We start from the raw sequence: 22253 nt of genomic DNA, 5'->3' as shown, positions 1-22253 counted from the left end.
TTCAAATTTGATTTATAAAACAGAATTGAAAATAGAAAATAAATAAACAGAAAATAAGAGAGAAAAGAGGCTTACCTACCAGGCCACCGCAGCCCAGCACCACCGCCCACCAGAAGCTCACCTTCTCAGCCAGCGCACGGCCCAACCAGCCCACCATACCCCTTCGGCAGAAAAATAAAACAGAGGAACTCGTCCTCATCCTCTTCACGTCTGGAGGCCAGCGAGACGCCGTGGCCAGCTTCTCCCTCGCGCTAGCGCCTTCTCCTCGACCGAAGCCATGACGAGGCACGCGCCCAGGCGTCGTATAAAAGGCCTGAATGAAACCCTAGCTCCGTTTCCCTCTCTCTCTGCTCCAATTCCGCCCAATCCCGAAACCCTAGTCGACCGGCCGTCGACCATCGTCGCCGTTTGGAGCTTCCCCTGGAACCGCCGTTGGTTCCATCGACACCTCCACCCTCAACTTGCTATGCCCGCAAAAGGAATCAAGCAGGGGCGACCCGTAGCGCCGCCGTCGAGCTCGTCTTCTCCGACGACGGGAGCGGGCGATTCCGGCGAACCAGGCCACGCCAAGTCTCGCCGACGAGCTCTACATGCTCCTGGTGAGCTCCTCAACCTCCCCGGTGTGCACGCCTTGCTCGATTAGGCTCCGTAGCTCCACCGCGTCGACCAACCCGTGAGCACTGCCGCCATTCCTCGCCGCCGGGCACGCTCCGGCGACCATACCGGAGCGGCGCCACCACTATGAGGCTCGCCTCGGCGTCCTCTTTCCAACAAGCACAGGCACAGCCTCGCGGGAACCCTGCATCGCCGGCGACGTCCACCTCTGGCCGCCGGTGGTGCACTTGGTTGCCACGATGGCACCGCGTGGCAGCCAACGTGGCATTGGCCCACCAGTCAGTGACTGGGTAGGTAGGTGTAGCCGGGTACATTTAGTAGTTCCAGTCATTTTCGTTTAATTTCATTTCAATAATTACTGCAACTTTACAAATTTATATAAAATAAATAATAACTCAGACATATTAAAATAAGATATCAAAATTCTTAGAAAAGAAAACTCTATCCAATAAAAATATAAAATGAAATTTTTATTTTTAATAAAAAACCACTTATTTAATACTTATTATTTAAGCCTTTAAATTTTAAATTCTAAATACCATTAAAAATTCAGAAATTAAGAAACCATTTATAAATTAAATAAAACCAGTAAGCAAATAAAGAAAACATGAAAACTAATTTTCTTTATTTGCAATTCTATTAAATCATTATTAGGGAAATTTAAACCCTAATTAATAATTACTCTAATTAGTAAATTATTTAAAAATAATAAAAAGCCAAATTGAATATTAATTTTATTTCAAAGTTATTAATAACTTCAACTTTAACATGAAGTTATTAATTATAGAATTAAAAATGGTTAATAACAAACCCTAAATTCCACATGGAATGATATTATAACCCTATCATTTCATGTGACTCCTAAAACCCTAAATTAATTAGGAACCCTAGTTCCATTATTACATGTGAACCCTAATTTGCTTCTAACCTAAACCCAAGGCTTGAACATGTGATCATGGTACTTTATTTCAAATCATAGAGCCATCATTAGCAACTAAAAGACATACCTATGTCCACATAAAATGTAGAACCCTATCACTAGCAATTTTGTATTCCATGTATGCATACCACTAAACCTAGTTGATCAAGTAGGATCAACCAAGTTAAACCCTAGCTTCTACTTGTCAAAACCATCATCCTTATTCATCCATGCTTAACATCACACCATTGTGATGAACCCCAATAGCCTCTAGGCCCAATAATTATCATTACATAACCATAATCCACTAAACCCTATTAATGTAAGATAATTATTTATCATTCCACTTAGGAGTCAACTATTTCTTACCTAGTAAATCCAATAGCAAAACCTAGACAACCTTAAACCTAATTGATATGTTTCTTATTATTTAAGAAGTATGTTCTTCAAAAGTTATTCTTTTGAAGAAAATAAAGAATCATCATCAATCCTGCCTGATAGGACCTATAGCCAACAACCAGCTAACCCTAGCAAGATAAACCAACCTTGACAACAACCATGTATAATGAATTGCTTAGAATACCTAGGCTTATCTTAACCTTACAAGCCCTAGGTGTTGATGAATCCAACTTTATTGGGATCCATCTAATATTTACTCCAAAAACTACTTGGAACCATAATAAATTATAGAACTCCACCAACCTAATTATCATACTTGTTCTTTATTAAAGAACATGTTCTTCAAAAGTTATTCTTTTGAAGTATATGATAATTAATCCTTAACCATGCCATCTAATACTAAAACTCGACCACTCGTTCTTTACTTGATACCATTATGCCCATTATCATTCTTTATGTGCTCAATTGATTATTATTCTTTATTGTCTACCTGTTGATAATACCAAGTAATCACACCTGAATAAGAACCTTGTATGTGAATCACTCTAAAAGTGCAACACACCCTAAACCAATCATTACAAATCACTGATCCTAAATCATCGGGATTAGGTCACGCTTAGAGCGATTGCATCTCATTCCTATGCATTATTGCATCATTGCCAATCTTTTAAACATCGTCCTTACCGGGCGATGATGCTATTTCAGAATTTGGAGTTATTACGCATCGAAGACCTTGTCTGCATAATCTTGCAGCCAAGAAAGGCAAGTTCATCACTTGCTCATGTCATTTGAGTATTTTTATCAAATTACTTGCAAAGTATTATGGTTATCACTATTGCACAAAAATCAAAACCACTACTTTCATAACTATGAATATGACTATGTGGTGGGCAATGGAACCATGGATTGTGTTGATATGGTGGAGGTTCCATTGCAAGGGTTTATATCCATCTAGGATTAAACAACAAATGTCGCCAAGTGATTCTTGTGCCGTAATACCCGTGTTAACCATAAGATCCGGAGTGGGACGGAATAGTCAATTGTATTTCCACCTCTTGTACATCAACGGATGCGCTTTACCGTAGACCCTTGATCCAAGAGAGGACAAGTGGTACCCTTGATCCAAGAGAGGACAAGTGGTAGGGTGGGGGTCCCGATGAAGTCCCCACGGTAATTGCGGTCTATGATGGGTTGCAGCTGCCGGCGAAGGAGTTCATGGTAGAGACCTGAACTTTTGTCGTGGTCGGGGCCGTCCTTAATTGGTATAAGAGCACCGGCGAGGACCCGGGGTCGGAGTTTGCATCAACGGGTGGGTGTATGAGGTAGCGGAGGAATATGATTGGCTATGACCTTATACCGGGCCTCACACCAAAGGAAGTGTGGACGAGAACTATAGACTCGGTTGGCATCAAGGTTAAGATCTCTTATGGGTAAAGCAACACACCTCTGCAGAGTGTAAAGAACCGTGACCTGTCACTCCCTGTTCCGGGATATGGAACTGCGAACGCGGCCGGAAAGGAGCTCCATGAAGTTCTAGTAAACCGGTGAAGGCCGACGGACATAGTTCTTCCGAATAAAAGCAACCTTTGAAGAAATGATTATGAAAACTCCGCATTGGTATTAGACTTTCTGGTCTAATGTTGTAGCTAGTGCATTAAACACCTCTTTCCTATAATGAACTTGTTGAGTACGCTCGTACTCATCCCACTCTTAAATCCCCTGCTTAGATATGGAGGCATCGAAGGAGGATCTACAGTGCAACTCGAAGACCGAGGATTCAACAACTACTTCACGAGACAGGACCATGTCAGAGAAGTCAGATACCACATCCAACAAGAAGAAAACCTAGTTTAGCCATAGAAGGGAACTAGCTTCCTAAACCTAGCTCCTATTTAGCTAGAGTCTATTCTTAGCCTCTGTAGTTAGTGAAATACTCTACAAATAGAGTACGTGATAAGACTAGACTACGAGTCGTTCTTCTGGAGTTTATTTGCATTTTCACCTCATTGTAAAGTAGGAGGCTGTGATAATCTTATGTAACAGAGTCGATGTTGTAATTCTATAGACATGCCTTGGACCCGCATATGTTCCTGTTGTACCACTCGAGCGATATAATACTAGTGGAACGGTGTTTCATTGGTGTTATATCAGACTTGCATACTACACCATGCAGTGGTATGCCGGGTCACCACAGTTGGTATCAGAGCAAATGCTTTGACCTTAGGATTAAAACCCTTTAAAGGAGACCTATAGGATTGGTAGTGTCTATAGGAAGTCATCTTAGTTAAACCAAATACTTCTTATGACTTGAGATGGATATTCACTTGAGAATAATCCTGACACACTTGAGTCAACATGTCTTACCTATCCTTCCTAAGTAAAGTTAGTTAGCTAATCCCAAATATGTAGCACACCATTGAAGTCTTAAAACAATAGATGAGTAGATCACAGTTGGTATACAATACATGGTAGTCCAAAGAGAGGATACAACCATAAGGAAGATATCCTATTGGAAGATGTGTACCAACACATGTTATGGTTAAGAACTATTATGACCCGTAATAGGAACGATATCAAGTGATAAAGATAAGAAAATTAGGAAGATATCCTAAAAGAAGGTGTATACCAAAACAAGTAATAGGGTAAGTAAAATTTATCTAAATTTGTGAAACAACTGGTAGTAAGTGATAACTATGAGTCATATGTGGTAGTATAGACCATGATGAGTCAATCATGGGAGATAAGGAAGAGAGATATGAATAAAATATGATTACTTACATGGTAGAGTTGTTAATCATATATGATTCACCTGAGAATCATTATGTGATGGACTAGAACCTCATAATTAATTAAGAGGAGTACAATAAAAAGCCAAGTGCAAAACAATAGTGCAAGAATTGTGTTCCAAAAATATGGGAAGTGTGCCAAGCACATCATGACCATATGCTTAGGGTAGAAACACTTAGAAGTATAGGAACTATATCTTAATAAATATGTATTCAGAGTAACCATATTAGAACTAGAGGTATCATACAAAATAGTCATCAATAGCACTTATATATGGTATAATACTAAGTTAAGGAGTACCTATAAAGAAAATTAGGTTAACTTTAACCATCCCAAACCACTTTGTTTCAAGTTTATCTCATTGCAAATGTGCAATTAAGGTAAATGATGAGACAAATAGTAGAATGCCAACTATATGTGCTAAGTATCATGATATAAACCTATCTTATGTGGTGTTATATACTACACATCTCAGCCTGATGTTTAGAGATGTCATACTCAACTATTATGTTCAGGCTTATGATGATGTGTACTATAAACACAAAGCTGAATCTTCTTGGATTTTATTGGATTTTAATTGTTTGACTAGATCCATACATGAAGTTTGACTTTGATTTGCAAGTGCATGTTGCAATATCAAGTCTTTACTTGATGTTATAGATCTAGAGGGTAATGGTATTCATGTGAGGAAGTGACGAATTCTGACGATTCTGAAGACAAGATGAAGGTTCATCAAAAAAAGGAAGCAAAATTGTGGGAAGCAACCACAATATTCAGAAGGAAGTACAGTCAGAAACTCATGCTTTACCTCAACAGAGGAGTACTTTAGTACATTGGAAGCATGAAGGTGAGAAATATGATGACTGTGGAGTAATAGAAGTAGAACCATAGTCATTATGGAAGAGGGAATGCATGAGAAATCACTTAGGATACTATATTCATAGTGTCAGCTAGTGGTTTTTCTGCAAAATAAACCCTGAATGAAGGAAGATGATTTAGGAAACTATAGCAGATATAAGAAGAACATAGTTGATATCAGAAGACCACAATTGGTATAATATCAATACTGCGAGATAAAGTAGAAGATGTCTCGTCCAGTTGACCAGAACCTATAATAGAATCCATTTTTAGATATCAAATAGCCACAGTTGGTATAATAACCACAGCTGGTATCAGTTGGTATTACAAATAGTCCACGATTTAATTAGTTGTAACAAAAGTTTGTGAACAAATAAAAATCTTGTCAGCCAAATAGCTAGATATATAAACATTTAGTCAAAGGATTCACATTGGATGTCCACAATTGAGTGGATACACCACAAAGATTCTTCGTAAAACCATAGAGGAATATAAATCGTAAACTAGACTTAGACCAATATTCTAATCATAAGTCCAATAGTTGGAATAAAAGGAGTTGAAGACCATAAGAAAACTCTAAGGGGTAGAGTAAAGATTGAGTTGGATGTACAATAACTCAATACTTTGAGCATAATAGAAGAAGAAGGTCTGAACTGAGAAGAAGTTCAATCTTATTTTCATAAGAATATTGAACACTATTTGCATAAGGATGTCAGACCAGAAGCCGAGGTTCATACCTCGAGGAAGTAAGAAGTAGGCTATAACTTGAGAAAGTGAGTAATATTCACTCAGCAGTTCAATAGCTCAAGTAAAATTAGGTAAATGAAGTTGGACGAAGAAAATACCGTAGACAAAATATAGCTCAAGAAGGCCAAAGACCGAAGGAGATTGACTATACCAAAACTAAAGTCAACTTGAAAGATTCCTTTCATGGAACCTAAATAACCCAAAATAGTTATAGGTATCAACTATAAACCATGATTGGATGGATTATATTAGTCTAATCCATTCTTAGAGGAGTAAATCATCATGATCATTTCCATGTTAAATACCTTACTTAGTACCATTATTGTAGTTTTGGTACTAAGGGAAAACAAAGACCTATTTTATCAAAGAGGAGAATGTTATCCAATTAGTCTTCGATTAAGACTAGCGAGCACGAGAAGAAGTCCCATCATTGATTCTTCAATGAGAAAGGAAACAAGACTATAGGGTTGAAATAAATCAAATAATTAAAGTTAGAAGCCATGGCTCAGAGACAGGTATCATAGAACTGGAGTAAGAGACTAATGTTCAGAGACAAATCCTAATGGATTCCAGGAAGAATCTGGACAAGGGATATATTCAATTATATCCAGTGAGATCACCAAGGAGTTTGAGAAAAGATGTAGTCTGCACAAGTCAGATCCACACTCCGAAACGTGAGAGATATCAAACTTCGAGGACGAAGTTTAGTTTAAGGGGTAGAGACTGTAATATCCCAGGTAATGGGGTTACAAAAATTAGAGGAAACGAGATGTGTGCATTGCATTCATGCATAGAAAATCTGCGGGAATTTTCGCGCTTTAAAGTAAAACAGTCACAGAATGGCGAAGTTTCACTTGACCTTGGTGGAATTGAAGTAGCTCATCAAGTCAAGCGCTATAAACCTCAATGTGACTTTGTTAAAACTTTGTTTTGGGTAGAGATAATTTGATCTAAGGGGGTTAGATCCAATGGAACTAATAATCAACACAACAACACTTTACTCAATGATCAACTACCTGATCTTATTAAATATCACAACATGATATTCCTAGCCATAACATGTGAGCATCCATGTAATTGGAAATCAAGTAACAATAATTGAAGAAACTATTCTCCATTTATCTTCTCCATGTCTTAAACTAATCCATGATCCTACCATGAATCTCATGGTATTTATTTTACTTCATTCTTGGAAGCAAGACAAGGAGATAAACTATAGAAATATATAATCCTCTCTACTACATATTAATATACATCAAACCTAAAGAAGTGAGAGTTCTATGTTACTTATTAGAGGATCAATGATAAACCTTGAACTAAACCTTGAATATACATCCATGTATTCAAATCATCATCTCAGAGAAACCCTAGGATATTATTGAAGACATTTCCTAGAGAGAGAACACATTTATGTTAACCATAGATATTGGTGACCACATCATTATCTTTGGAGAATAACCTTAGGTTAGCATTGAAGTCCTTTCCAGATGAGAGAGTCCATTCATATCAATCCTAGCTTTACCTAATTAAGAATAAAGGACAACCTGTGAACTAAAAGTATTAGGAGATTAACCATTACATCTTGGAGTGGTGAGACAACCTAGTATCACATGGAATAATAACATATCTATGAATTGATAAAGTAAGGAGGAGCTTAATTCAACCAAGATAGCCAAGTGGAGTTTTAGACTTGATAACTATTAAGATATGGTGAATACACTATAAACCCTAGAATAAACCCTTCCAATAGAAATACTTTAGGAATCCAAACCTTGATCATTATAAATTGAGTGATGATTATAAACCCTAAGAACTTGAGGAAAGGATATCAAGAATAAGTGGTTCATGCCTAATCCATGACCATAGTTTGGAGAAATAGGAGAGCAATCCAAATGCTAACACTTATATGATCAGTAGATATTATTCATCACATGAAATCATGGGAGATCACTAATAAGCAACCCTAGGCTTATATCCCAATCTTACTTATGAACCACTTGGTGATCACAAATAGAATCCTACCCTATCTATATTCCATAAATTAATGAACCTAAGAAAACCTTAGAGTTAAACACTATGCTTCATATGGTAAGAAACCATATATCCATATGACCAAAGTTAACTATAAAAAGAACTATAACCAATGAAGTTACCTAAATGATAAATTGAGGTTAACAATAGAAGCCAATTGGTAGAAGATAAAACTAATTCTCAATATCATAGTAACTAGAGGAGAACATAAAATGTTAAGTAAACAACCACCTTATCATGGTTAGGGGAGATTAAACCCTAGCACATGCAATATGGTGTCATCTCAACTCTACAACCTATAATTAAATCTCAACCCTAGTTTATGTGTCACTATGGTGATCATAATATAAACCCATGCCATAAATGAGATTCAAACCAATTGTCACTAGGTAAATATCATTAGAACCCTAATAGTTTATTAAATTAAATTCAATGTTTCAATTATAAAGCATAAGAAACATCTAATGCTAAGTTCTATAATTAAACCATATGTGTAGTGATTAACCATTTATCTTTGTAAATAAGATAAACCATGATGGAACAATCCCTACTTGAGATACTTTCAAATGTAGTGATAATATTAACCTTAACAAGTGGGTTGTACTAGAAATGATAAAACCCTAATAAATAAGGTCCACATAAAATCATATGCAAGGGGCTAAATTCTCAATTGAGAGACCAAACCCTAATGACAAACTCTAAAACACTTAGAGTAGAAATTATCAAATTCTAATAATTTCAAACAGAGTTGATTACACCAGATAAAGAAAATTAAAATAAGAATATGAACTCCTGTTTAATTACTATTTTAAAGAATGCTCACATATATTAAATATTTATTCAAGAATAATTTAGAAATAGAATGATCCTTTATTTAGTCCTAGTGAAATTCAGATTATCAAATACCTGCAAAAGAGAAAAGCATTCAAATTTGATTTATAAAACAGAATTGAAAATAGAAAATAAATAAACAGAAAATAAGAGAGAAAAGAGGCTTACCTACCAGGCCACCGCAGCCCAGCACCACCGCCCACCGAAGCTCACCTTCTCGACCCAGCACGGCCCAACCAGCCCACCATACCCCTTCGGCAGAAAAATAAAACAGAGGAACTCGTCCTCATCCTCTTCACGTCCGGAGGCCGGCCGAGACGCCGTGGCCGGCTTCTCCTCGCGCTGGCGCCTTCTCCTCGACCGAAGCCATGACGAGGCACGCGCCCAGGCGTCGTATAAAAGGCCTGAATGAAACCCTAGCTCCGTTTCCCTCTCTCTCTGCTCCAATTCCGCCCAATCCCGAAACCCTAGTCGACCGGCCGTCGACCATCGTCGCCGTTTGGAGCTTCCCCTGGAACCGCCGTTGGTTCCATCGACACCTCCACCCTCAACTTGCTATGCCCGCAAAAGGAATCAGCGAGGGCGACCCGTAGCGCCGCCGTCGAGCTCGTCTTCTCCGACGACGGGAGCGGGCGATTCCGGCGAACCAGGCCACGCCAAGTCTCGCCGACGAGCTCTACATGCTCCTGGTGAGCTCCTCAACCTCCTGGTGTGCACGCCTTGCTCGATTAGGCTCCGTAGCTCCACCGCGTCGACCAACCCGTGAGCACTGCCGCCATTCCTCGCCGCCGGGCACGCTCCGGCGACCATACCGGAGCGGCGCCACCACTATGAGGCTCGCCTCGGCGTCCTCTTTCCAACAAGCACGAGCACGGCCTCGCGGGAACCCCGCATCGCCGGCGACGTCCACCTCGGCCGCCGGTGGTGCACTTGGTTGCCACGATGGCACCGCGTGGCGGCCAACGTGGCATTGGCCCACCGGTCGGTGGCTCGGGTAGGTAGGTGTAGCCGGGTACATTTAGTAGTTCCAGTCATTTTCGTTTAATTTCATTTCAATAATTACTGCAACTTTACAAATTTATATAAAATAAATAATAACTCAGACAAATGAAAATAAGATATCCAAATTCTTAGAAAAGAAAACTCTATCCAGTAAAAATATTAAATGAAATTTTTATTTTTAATAAAAAACCACTTATTTAATACTTGTTATTTAAGCCTTTAAATTTTAAATTCTAAATACCATTAAAAATTCAGAAATTAAGAAACCATTTATAAATTAAATAAAACCAGTAAGCAAATAAAGAAAACATGAAAACTAATTTTCTTTATTTGCAATTCTATTAAATCATTATTAGGGAAATTTAAACCCTAATTAATAATTACTCTAATTAGTAAATTATTTAAAAATAATAAAAAGCCAAATTGAATATTAATTTTATTTCAAAGTTATTAATAACTTCAACTTTAACATGAAGTTATTAATTATAGAATTAAAAATGGTTAATAACAAACCCTAAATTCCACATGGAATGATATTATAACCCTATCATTTCATGTGACTCCTAAAACCCTAAATTAATTAGGAACCCTAGTTCCATTATTACATGTGAACCCTAATTTGCTTCTAACCTAAACCCAAGGCTTGAACATGTGATCATGGTACTTTATTTCAAATCATAGAGCCATCATTAGCAACTAAAAGACATACCTATGTCCACATAAAATGTAGAACCCTATCACTAGCAATTTTGTATTCCATGTATGCATACCACTAAACCTAGTTGATCAAGTAGGATCAACCAAGTTAAACCCTAGCTTCTACTGTCAAAACCATCATCCTTATTCATCCATGCTTAACATCACACCATTGTGATGAACCCCAATAGCCTCTAGGCCCAATAATTATCATTACATAACCATAATCCACTAAACCCTATTAATGTAAGATAATTATTTATCATTCCACTTAGGAGTCAACTATTTCTTACCTAGTAAATCCAATAGCAAAACCTAGACAACCTTAAACCTAATTGATATGTTTCTTATTATTTAAGAAGTATGTTCTTCAAAAGTTATTCTTTTGAAGAAAATAAAGAATCATCATCAATCCTGCCTGATAGGACCTATAGCCAACAACCAGCTAACCCTAGCAAGATAAACCAACCTTGACAACAACCATGTATAATGAATTGCTTAGAATACCTAGGCTTATCTTAACCTTACAAGCCCTAGGTGTTGATGAATCCAACTTTATTGGGATCCATCTAATATTTACTCCAAAAACTACTTGGAACCATAATAAATTATAGAACTCCACCAACCTAATTATCATACTTGTTCTTTATTAAAGAACATGTTCTTCAAAAGTTATTCTTTTGAAGTATATGATAATTAATCCTTAACCATGCCATCTAATACTAAAACTCGACCACTTGTTCTTTACTTGATACCATTATGCCCATTATCATTCTTTATGTGCTCAATTGATTATTATTCTTTATTGTCTACCTGTTGATAATACCAAGTAATCACACCCGAATAAGAACCTTGTATGTGAATCACTCTAAAAGTGCAACACACCCTAAACCAATCATTACAAATCACTGATCCTAAATCATCGGGATTAGGTCACGCTTAGAGCGATTGCATCTCATTCCTATGCATTATTGCATCATTGCCAATCTTTTAAACATCGTCCTTACCGGACGATGATGCTATTTCAGAATTTGGAGTTATTACGCATCGAAGACCTTGTCTGCATAATCTTGCAGCCAAGAAAGGCAAGTTCATCACTTGCTCATGTCATTTGAGTATTTTTATCAAATTACTTGCAAAGTATTATGGTTATCACTATTGCACAAAAATCAAAACCACTACTTTCATAACTATGAATATGACTATGTGGTGGGCAATGGAACCATGGATTGTGTTGATATGGTGGAGGTTCCATTGCAAGGGTTTATATCCATCTAGGATTAAACAACAAATGTCGCCAAGTGATTCTTGTGCCGTAATACCCGTGTTAACCATAAGATCCGGAGTGGGACGGAATAGTCAATTGTATTTCCACCTCTTGTACATCAACGGATGCGCTTTACCGTAGACCCTTGATCCAAGAGAGGACAAGTGGTACCCTTGATCCAAGAGAGGACAAGTGGTAGGGTGGGGGTCCCGATGAAGTCCCCACGGTAATTGCGGTCTATGATGGGTTGCAGTACTGCCGGCGAAGGAGTTCATGGTAGAGACCTGAACTGTTGTCGTGGTCGGGGGCCGTCCTTAATTGGTATAAGAGCACCGGCGAGGACCCGGGGTCGGAGTTTGCATCAACGGGTGGGTGTATGAGGTAGCGGAGGAATATGATTGGCTATGACCTTATACCGGGCCTCACACCAAAGGAAGTGTGGACGAGAACTATAGACTCGGTTGGCATCAAGGTTAAGATCTCTTATGGGTAAAGCAACACACCTCTGCCGAGTGTAAAGAACCGTGACTCTGTCACTCCCTGTTCCGGGATATGGAACTGCGAACGCGGCCGGAAAGGAGCTCCATGAAGTTCTAGTAAACCGGTGAAGGCCGACGGACATAGTTCTTCCGAATAAAAGCAACCTTTGAATAAATGATTATGAAAACCTCGCATTGGTATTAGACTTTCCGGTCTAATGCTGTAGCTAGTGCATTAAACACCTCTTTCCTATAATGAACTTGTTGAGTACGCTCGTACTCATCCCACTCTTAAATCCCCTGCTTAGATATGGAGGCATCGAAGGAGGATCTACAGTGCAACTCGAAGACCGAGGATTCAACAACTACTTCACGAGACAGGACCATGTCAGAGAAGTCGATACTACATCCAACAAGAAGAAAACCTAGTTTAGCCATAGAAGGGAACTAGCTTCCTAAACCTAGCTCCTATTTAGCTAGAGTCTATTCTTAGCCTCTGTAGTTAGTGAAATACTCTACAAATAGAGTACGTGATAAGACTAGACTACGAGTCGTTCTTCTGGAGTTTATTTGCATTTTCACCTCATTGTAAAGTAGGAGGCTGTGATAATCTTATGTAACAGAGTCGATGTTGTAATTCTATAGACATGCCTTGGACCCGCATATGTTTCTGTTGTACCACTCTGAGCGATATAATACTAGTGGAACGGTGTTTCATTGGTGGTATATCAGACTTGCATACTACACCATGCAGTGGTATGCCGGGTCACCACACGGCGCGCGGCAGAGACGTACGGGGGGCGGCGTCCGGCGGAGGAGGAGCAGCTCGGCGGCGCAGGAGGGCGGCAGCGGAGGCGGCGCAGCAGTCGGGCAGCGGAGGAGTCGACGGAGGAATCGGCGCGCAGCCTGGCGGTTCGAGCGAGGAAGAAGAAGTGGTTGCTCGCGCGCCGCCCGCAATTATTTATAGGGAGGGGCTTTTGTCGCGGTTGGTGTTGCCAACCGCGACTAAAGGCCCTTTAGTCGCGGTTGGCAACACCCACCGCGACTAAAGCCCTTTTTTCGCCCCTTTTTGCGGTTCCCGCGGAAAATGACCTTTAGTCGCGGTTGGCCAGGCCAACCGCGACTAAAGGCCTTTTTCAAAATTCTTTCATTTTCTAAATGTGAAAAATAAAACTAATTCATTTCTAAATGTGAAAAATACAAATAATATATCAAAAAATTCAGAAAAATAAAACTAATTCATTTCAAAATCTTAAAAATACAAATTATATATCAAAAAAATCAGAAAAATAAAACTAATTCATTTCAATATGTTAAAAATACAAATAATATATCAAGAAATTCAGAAAAATAAAACTAATTCATTTCAAAATCTTAAAAATACAAATTATATATAAAAAAATCAGAAATAAAACTAATTCAATTCAAAATGTTAAAAATACAAATAATATATCAAAAAATTCAGAAAAATAGAACTAATTCATTTCAAAATCTTAAAAATACAAATAATATATCAAAAAATTAAGAAAAATAAAACTAATTCAATTCAAAATGTTAAAAATTCAGAGAAGTTCTTCCCGGCCGCCTCTGTCTTCCCACAAGTTCTTCCCGGCCCGTCTTCCCGCCAGTTCTTTCCCGCCTATGTCTTCCCGCCATTTCTTCACGCCTCTATCTTCCCGCGTATCGATGCTCCCTCTATAGGCACGGCGCCGCTTCTGCTTTGTCTTGTTCCTCCGACAGGTCGTCGTGCGCTACCCACGCGTCCTTATCCTGCCGACAACTTTAGTCACGGTTGCACCCTCCAGCTGGGACTAAAGCTTACCCAAACGTCCATATCCCACCGACAGTTTTGTTACATGACACAAAAACCACATTTAGTCCCGGTTGCACCCACCAGCCGGGACTAAAGGTTAGATGACCAGCTCTGGATTCCTCCTCTTCTTCCCGCCTTTTCTTCCATGTCTTCCCGCCACTTTCTTCCTGCCTCCTGTCTTCCCGCTCCCATTTTCCCGCCATTTCTCACTACATATATGTAGCCCGGCTTGGCCAGCATTATCACATCTCTACAATCTCTCATCACTCCCTCATGGCTTCCACCGCACCCACTCTAACCTACCAGCAGGTGGAGGAGCTTTGCGCCTCGAATTACCCTTGCCCACCGGGCTACCGCGTTCCCGCCGGCTGGAGCCTAAGCGCCGGAGGCGTGCCGGTCCCTCCCGTCCCTCAGGGTACTGCGCGCCGGGCGGCCATCACGAACCACTACTACCTCGATCTCACGCCGGAGCAGCGGATGAATCCCCGCCGGCATCCTGATAACCAGCATACTTGGGACGCCTTCTTCATCAATCGGCGTGACAGGGCGCTCGCCAGGTGTGAGGAGGACGGTCTGCCTCCTGGGAACTTCCACGAGGCCGGCCGTCAGCTATGGTGGTACGGCCGGACTCTACAGAGCGTTATGGACTACATCACGGCCGGCGATATCCCCCGCCTGCGCTACCCTCAGTTCGAGCCACGAGCGCTGCCCGACGACAGCGACGACGACAGCAGCGACGACAACAGCGGCAACTTAGAAGGCGACGACTACAAGTACAACGGCGGCGACTATGAAGACTACGAGTATGCATATTATACGCCTAGGCAGGAGTATGACTAAGTCACTCCAAATTTCATATGTATCATCAGTGGTATTTACGGCTCCTCTAGTCCTTTTCCCACTATACGCCTAGGCAGGAGTATGACTTAGTCACTCCAAATTTCATGTATCATCAGTGGTATCTCGAATCAATCGAATCATTCGAAAATGGACACCAAAGACATCACAGATAATATAATTCACATGATCCATTCAACAAAGTTTGGTACAATAAATTATTACACATCATTTCTTCCCTTGTGTCCCTGCTTGCTTACGATTGAGCCGTATCCATGGAGCATCTTCATCATTTAACTTAATGCTTGGGTCGGTGTTTGATACGTCTCCGACGTATCGATAATTTCTTATGTTCCATGCCACATTATTGATGATATCTACATGTTTTATGCACACTTTATGTCATATTCGTGCATTTTCTGGAACTAACCTATTAACAAGATGCCGAAGAGCCGATGTCTTGTTTTCTGCTGTTTTTGGTTTCGTAAATCCTAGTAACGAAATATTCTCGGAATTGGACGAAATCAACGCCCGGGGTCCTATTTTGCCACAAAGCTTCCGGAAGACCGAAGACGTAACGAAGTGGGGCGACGAGGCGGCGACACGCCGCGGCGGCGCGGCCCACCTCCTGGCCGCGCGGCCCTGTCGTGTGGGCCCCTCGCGTCGCCTCCTGACCTGCCCTTCCGCCTACTTAAAGCCTCCGTCGCGAAACCCCCAGTACCGAGAGCCACGATACGGAAAACCTTACTGAGACACCGCCGCCGCCAATCCCATCTCGGGGGATTCTGGAGATCTCCTCCGGCACCCTGCCGGAGAGGGGATTCATCTCCCGGAGGACTCTTCACCGCCATGGTCGCCTCCGGAGTGATGAGTGAGTAGTTCACCCCTGGACTATGGGTCCATAGCAGTAGCTAGATGGTTGTCTTCTCCTCATTGTGCTTCATTGTTGGATCTTGTGAGCTGCCTAACATGATCAAGATCATCTATCTGTAATGCTATATGTTGTGTTTGTCGGGATCCGATGGATAGAGAATACCATGTTATGTTAATTATCAAGTTATTACCTATGTGTTGTTTATGATCTTGTATGCTCTCCGTTATTAGTAGAGGCTCTGGCCAAGTTGATGCTAGTAACTCCAAGAGGGAGTATTTATGCTCGATAGTGGGTTCATGTCTCCGTGAATGCGGGGAGTGACGAAACCCCTAAGGTTATGGATGTCTTGTTGCCACTAGGGATAAAACATTGATGCTATGTCCGAGGATGTAGTTATTGATTACATTACGCACAATACTTAATGCAATTGTCTGTTGTTAGCAACTTAATACTGGAAGGGGTTCGGATGATAACCTGAAGGTGGAATTTTTAGGCATAGATGCAGCTGGATGGCGGTCTATGTACTTTGTCGTAATGCTCAATTAAATCTCACTATATTTATCATGACATGTATGTGCATTGTTATGCCCTCTCTATTTGTCAATTGCCCGACTGTAATTTGTTCACCCAACATGCTTTTATCTTATGGGAGAGACACCTCTAGTGAACTGTGGACCCCGGTCCATTCTTTTATACTCGAAATACAAATCTGCCGCAATACTCGTTTTACTCGTTTTCTTGCAAACAATCATCTTCCACACAATACGGTTAACCCTTTGTTACAGCAAGCCGGTGAGATTGACAACCTCACTGTTTCGTTGGGGCAAAGTACTTTGGTTGTGTTGTGCGGGTTCCACGTTGGCGCCGGAATCTCCGGTGTTGCGCCGCACTACATCCCGCCGCCATCAACCTTCAACGTGCTTCTTGACTCCTACTGGTTCGATTAAACCTTGGTTTCTAACTGAGGGAAACTTGCCGCTGTGCGCATCACACCTTCCTCTTGGGGTTCCCAACGGACGTGTCAATTACACGCATCAACCAAATTTCTGGCGCCGTTGCCGGGGAGATCAAGACACGCTGCAAGGGGAGTCTCCACTTCCCAATCTCTTTACTTTGTTTTTGTCTTGCTTTATTTTATTTACTACTTTGTTTGCTGCATTATATCAAAACACAAAAAAATTAGTTACTTGCATTTGCTTTACTTATTTCATCATGTTTCCTTTTAATTTTACCACAAAAGACATACCGGTAGGACGCGGGTCTATAATTGGGAGAAACAATATAGAAGAATTTTTCGATCATGTTAGTACCGTTGAAGATTTTGAAGATAGACACTTGGTAGAACTTGCTCCTACTTATGAAATTGCTGCTGCTGCTTTAGTTCGCATGTTGGAAACTAAATTTTTTAATCTCAATCCTATAATCCAACACATGTTTCTTACACTCGGTGATATGGAAGAGGGGAAAAGAAAGATTTTGTTTTAGAAACCCTTCTTAGAGAATTTGGTGGTCTAGCAAGAGAGGCTAGAAAGGTCTTTGCTAAATTTAATATGCTTGGTTCTCATACTAATTTTGTTGGTCTCCTTGAAAAAATGGACATGGATAGAATAAGGTACACTAATAATACTAATTATGGTGGGGAGATCAAAGCACCAATACCATGTAAACTCCTAGCTATGAATGATGCACTAGAAAATAACTATGCTTGGCTTGTTCCTGAAAATTTGTTCGATGAGAGTAGCAAGCCCAAGACTAATAAAAAGGGAGACGCTGAAACTTATGTATCCAATATACTATGCATGGTTGAGAAAACTCCAAACCCCGCTGTAGATGCACCACCCTTTGATAATACTTGATATACACTTTTTGCGCCTAGCTGAAAGGCGTTAAAGAAAAGCGCTTATGGGAGACAATCCATGTTTTTACTACAGTATTTTTGTTTTATATTTGAGTCTTGGAAGTTGTTTACTACTGTAGCAACCTCTCCTTATCTTAGTTTTGAGTTTTGTTGTGCCAAGTAAAGTCTTTGATAGTAAAGTAAATACTAGATTTGGATTACTCGCGCAGAAACAGATTTCTTTGCTGTCACGAATCTGGGTCTAATTCTCTGTAGGTAACTCAGAAAATTAAGCCAATTTACGTGAGTGATCCTCAGATATGTACGCAACTTTCATTCAATTTGGGCATTTTCATTTGAGCAAGTCTGGTGCCTCAATTAAATCCATCTTTACGGACTGTTCTGTTTTGACAGATTCTGCCTTTTATTTCACATTGCCTCTTTTGCTATGTTGGATGAATTTATTTTATCCTTTAATGTCCAGTAGCTTTATGCAATGTCCAGAAGTGTTAAGAATGATTGTGTCACCTCTGAACATGTTAATTTTTATTGTGCACTAACCCTCTAATGAGTTGTTTCGAGTTTGGTGTGGAGGAAGTTTTCAAGGATCAAGAGAGGAGTATGATGCAATATGATCAAGGAGAGTGAAAGCTCTAAGCTTGGGGATGCCCCGGTGGTTCACCCCTGCATATTCTAAGAAGACTCAAACGTCTAAGCTTGGGGATGCCCAAGGCATCCCCTTCTTCATCGACAACATTATCGAGTTCCTCCCCCGAAACTATATTTTTATTCCGTCACATCTTATGCACTTTGCTTGGAGCGTTGGTTTGTTTTTGTTTTTGTTTTGTTTGAATAAAATGGATCCTAGCATTCACTCGTATGGGAGAGAGACACGCTCCGCTGTAGCATATGGACAAGTATTTCCTTAGGCTTTACTCATAGTATTCGGCGAAGTTTCTTCTTCGTTAAATTGTTATATGGTTGGAATTGGAAAATGCTACATGTAGTAACTCTAAAATGTCTTGGATAATTTGATACTTGGCAATTGTTGTGCTCATGTTTAAGCTCTTGCATCATATACTTTGCACCCATTAATGAAGAAACACTTAGAGCTTGCTAATTTGGTTTGCATATTTGGTTTCTCTAGAGTCTAGATAACATCTAGTATTGAGTTTTGAACAACAAGGAAGACGGTGTAGAGTCTTATAATGTTTACAATATGTCTTTTATGTGAGTTTTGCTGCACCGTTCATCCTTGTGTTTGTTTCAAATAACCTTGCTAGCCTAAACCTTGTATCGAGAGGGAATACTTCTCATGCATCCAAAATCCTTGAGCCAACCACTATGCCATTTGTGTCCACCATACCTACCTACTACATGGTATTTCTCCGCCATTCCAAAGTAAATTGCTTGAGTGCTACCTTTAAAATTCCATCATTCACCTTTGCAATATATAGCTCATGGGACAAATAGCTTAAAAACTATTATGGTATTGAATATGTACTTATGCACTTTATCTCTTATTAAGTTGCTTGTTGTGCGATAACCATGTTTTCTGGGGACGCCATCAACTATTCTTTGTTGAATATCATGTGAGTTGCTATGCATGTCCGTCTTGTCCGAAGTAAGAGAGATCTACCACCTTAATGGTTGGAGCATACATATTGTTAGAGAAGAACATTGGGCCGCTAACTAAAGCCATGATTCATGGTGGAAGTTTCAGTTTTGGACATATATCCTCAATCTCATATGAGAATAATAATTGTTGCCACATGCTTATGCATTTAAGAGGAGTCCATTATCTGTTGTCCATGTTGTCCCGGTATGGATGTCTAAGTTGAGAATAATCAAAAGCGAGAAATCCAAAATGCGAGCTTTCTCCTTAGACCTTTGTACAGGCGGCATGGAGGTACCCCATTGTGACACTTGGTTAAAACATGTGTATTGCGATGATCCGGTAGTCCAAGCTAATTAGGACAAGGTGCGGGCACTATTAGTATACTATGCATGAGGCTTGCAACTTGTAAGATATAATTTTCATAACTCATATGCTTTATTACTACCGTTGACAAAATTGTTTCATGTTTTCAAAATAAAAGCTCTAGCACAAATATAGCAATCGATGCTTTCCTCTTTGAAGGACCATTCTTTTTACTTTTATGTTGAGTCAGTTCACCTATCTCTCTCCACCTCAAGAAGCAAACACTTGTGTGAACTGTGCATTGATTCCTACATACTTGCATATTGCACTTGTTATATTACTCTATGTTGACAATTATCCATGAGATATACATGTTATAAGTTGAAAGCAACCGCTGAAACTTAATCTTCCTTTGTGTTGCTTCAATACCTTTACTTTGATTTATTGCTTTATGAGTTAACTCTTATGCAAGACTTATTGATGCTTGTCTTGAAGTACTATTCATGAAAAGTCTTTGCTTTATGATTCACCTGTTTACTCATGTCATTACCATTGTTTTGATCGCTGCATTCATTACATATGTTTACAAATAGTATGATCAAGGTTATGATGGCATGTCACTTCAGAAATTATCTTTGTTATCGTTTTACTCCGCTCGGGACGAGCGGAACTAAGCTTGGGGATGCTGATACGTCTCCGACGTATCGATAATTTCTTATGTTCCATGCCACATTATTGATGATATCTACATGTTTTATGCACACTTTATGTCATATTCGTGCATTTTACGGAACTAACCTATTAACAAGATGCCGAAGAGCCGATTGCTTGTTTTCTGCTGTTTTTGGTTTCAGAAATCCTAGTAACGAAATATTCTCGGAATTGGACGAAATCAACGCCCAGGGTCCTATTTTGCCACGAAGCTTCCAGAAGACCGAAGTCGTAACAAAGTGGGGCGACGAGGCGGCGACACGCCAGGGCGGCGCGGCCCACCTCCTGGCCGCGCGGCCCTATCGTGTGGGCCCCTCGCGTCGCCTCCTGACCTGCCCTTCCGCCTACTTAAAGCCTCCGTCGCGAAACCCCCAGTACCGAGATCTCCTCCGGCACCCTGCCGGAGAGGGGATTCATCTCCCGGAGGACTCTTCACCGCCATGGTCGCCTCCGGAGTGATGAGTGAGTAGTTCACCCCTGGACTATGGGTCCATAGCAGTAGCTAGATGGTTGTCTTCTCCTCATTGTGCTTCATTGTTGGATCTTGTGAGCTGCCTAACATGATCAAGATCATCTATCCGTAATGCTATATGTTGTGTTTGTCGGGATCCGATGGATAGAGAATACCATGTTATGTTAATTATCAAGTTATTACCTATGTGTTGTTTATGATCTTGCATGCTCTCCGTTATTAGTAGAGGCTCGGCCAAGTTGATGCTAGTAACTCCAAGAGGGAGTATTTATGCTCGATAGTGGGTTCATGTCTCCGTGAATCGGGGGGAGTGACAGAAACCCCTAAGGTTATGGATGTGCTGTTGCCACTAGGGATAAAACATTGATGCTATGTCCGAGGATGTAGTTATTGATTACATTACGCGCAATACTTAATGCAATTGTCTGTTGTTAGCAACTTAATACTAGAAGGGGTTCGGATGATAACCTGAAGGTGGACTTTTTAGGCATAGATGCAGTTGGATGGCGGTCTATGTACTTTGTCGTAATGCCCAATTAAATCTCACTATATTTATCATGACATGTATGTGCATTGTTATGCCCTCTCTATTTGTCAATTGCCCGACTGTAATTTGTTCACCCAACATGCTTTTATCTTATGGGAGAGACACCTCTAGTGAACTGTGGACCCCGATCCATTCTTTTATACTGAAAATACAAATCTGCTTGCAATACTCGTTTTACTCGTTTTCTTGCAAACAATCATCTTCCACACAATACGGTTAACCCTTTGTTACAGCAAGCCGGTGAGATTGACAACCTCACTTGTTTCGTTGGGGCAAAGTACTTTGGTTGTGTTGTGCGGGTTCCACGTTGGCGCCGGAACCTGCGGTGTTGCGCCGCACTACATCCCGCCGCCATCAACCTTCAACGTGCTTCTTGACTCCTACTGGTTCGATTAAACCTTGGTTTCTTACTGAGGGAAACTTGCCGCTGTGCGCATCACACCTTCCTCTTGGGGTTCCCAACGGACGTGTCAATTACACGCATCAGTGTTCACTTTGAAGGGCGGAATTTCACCAAACATATTATAATCTTCTGACATATCTGTCTTACCCTCCACTCCCACGATGTTTCTTTTCCCTGAAAGAACAATGTGGCGCTTTGCATCATCGC

The sequence above is a fragment of the Lolium rigidum genome, chromosome 3 (genome assembly GCF_022539505.1).
Source record: "Lolium rigidum isolate FL_2022 chromosome 3, APGP_CSIRO_Lrig_0.1, whole genome shotgun sequence".
NCBI classification, from domain to species: Eukaryota; Viridiplantae; Streptophyta; class Magnoliopsida; order Poales; family Poaceae; genus Lolium; species Lolium rigidum.
This window is presented reverse-complemented; position numbering follows the sequence as displayed.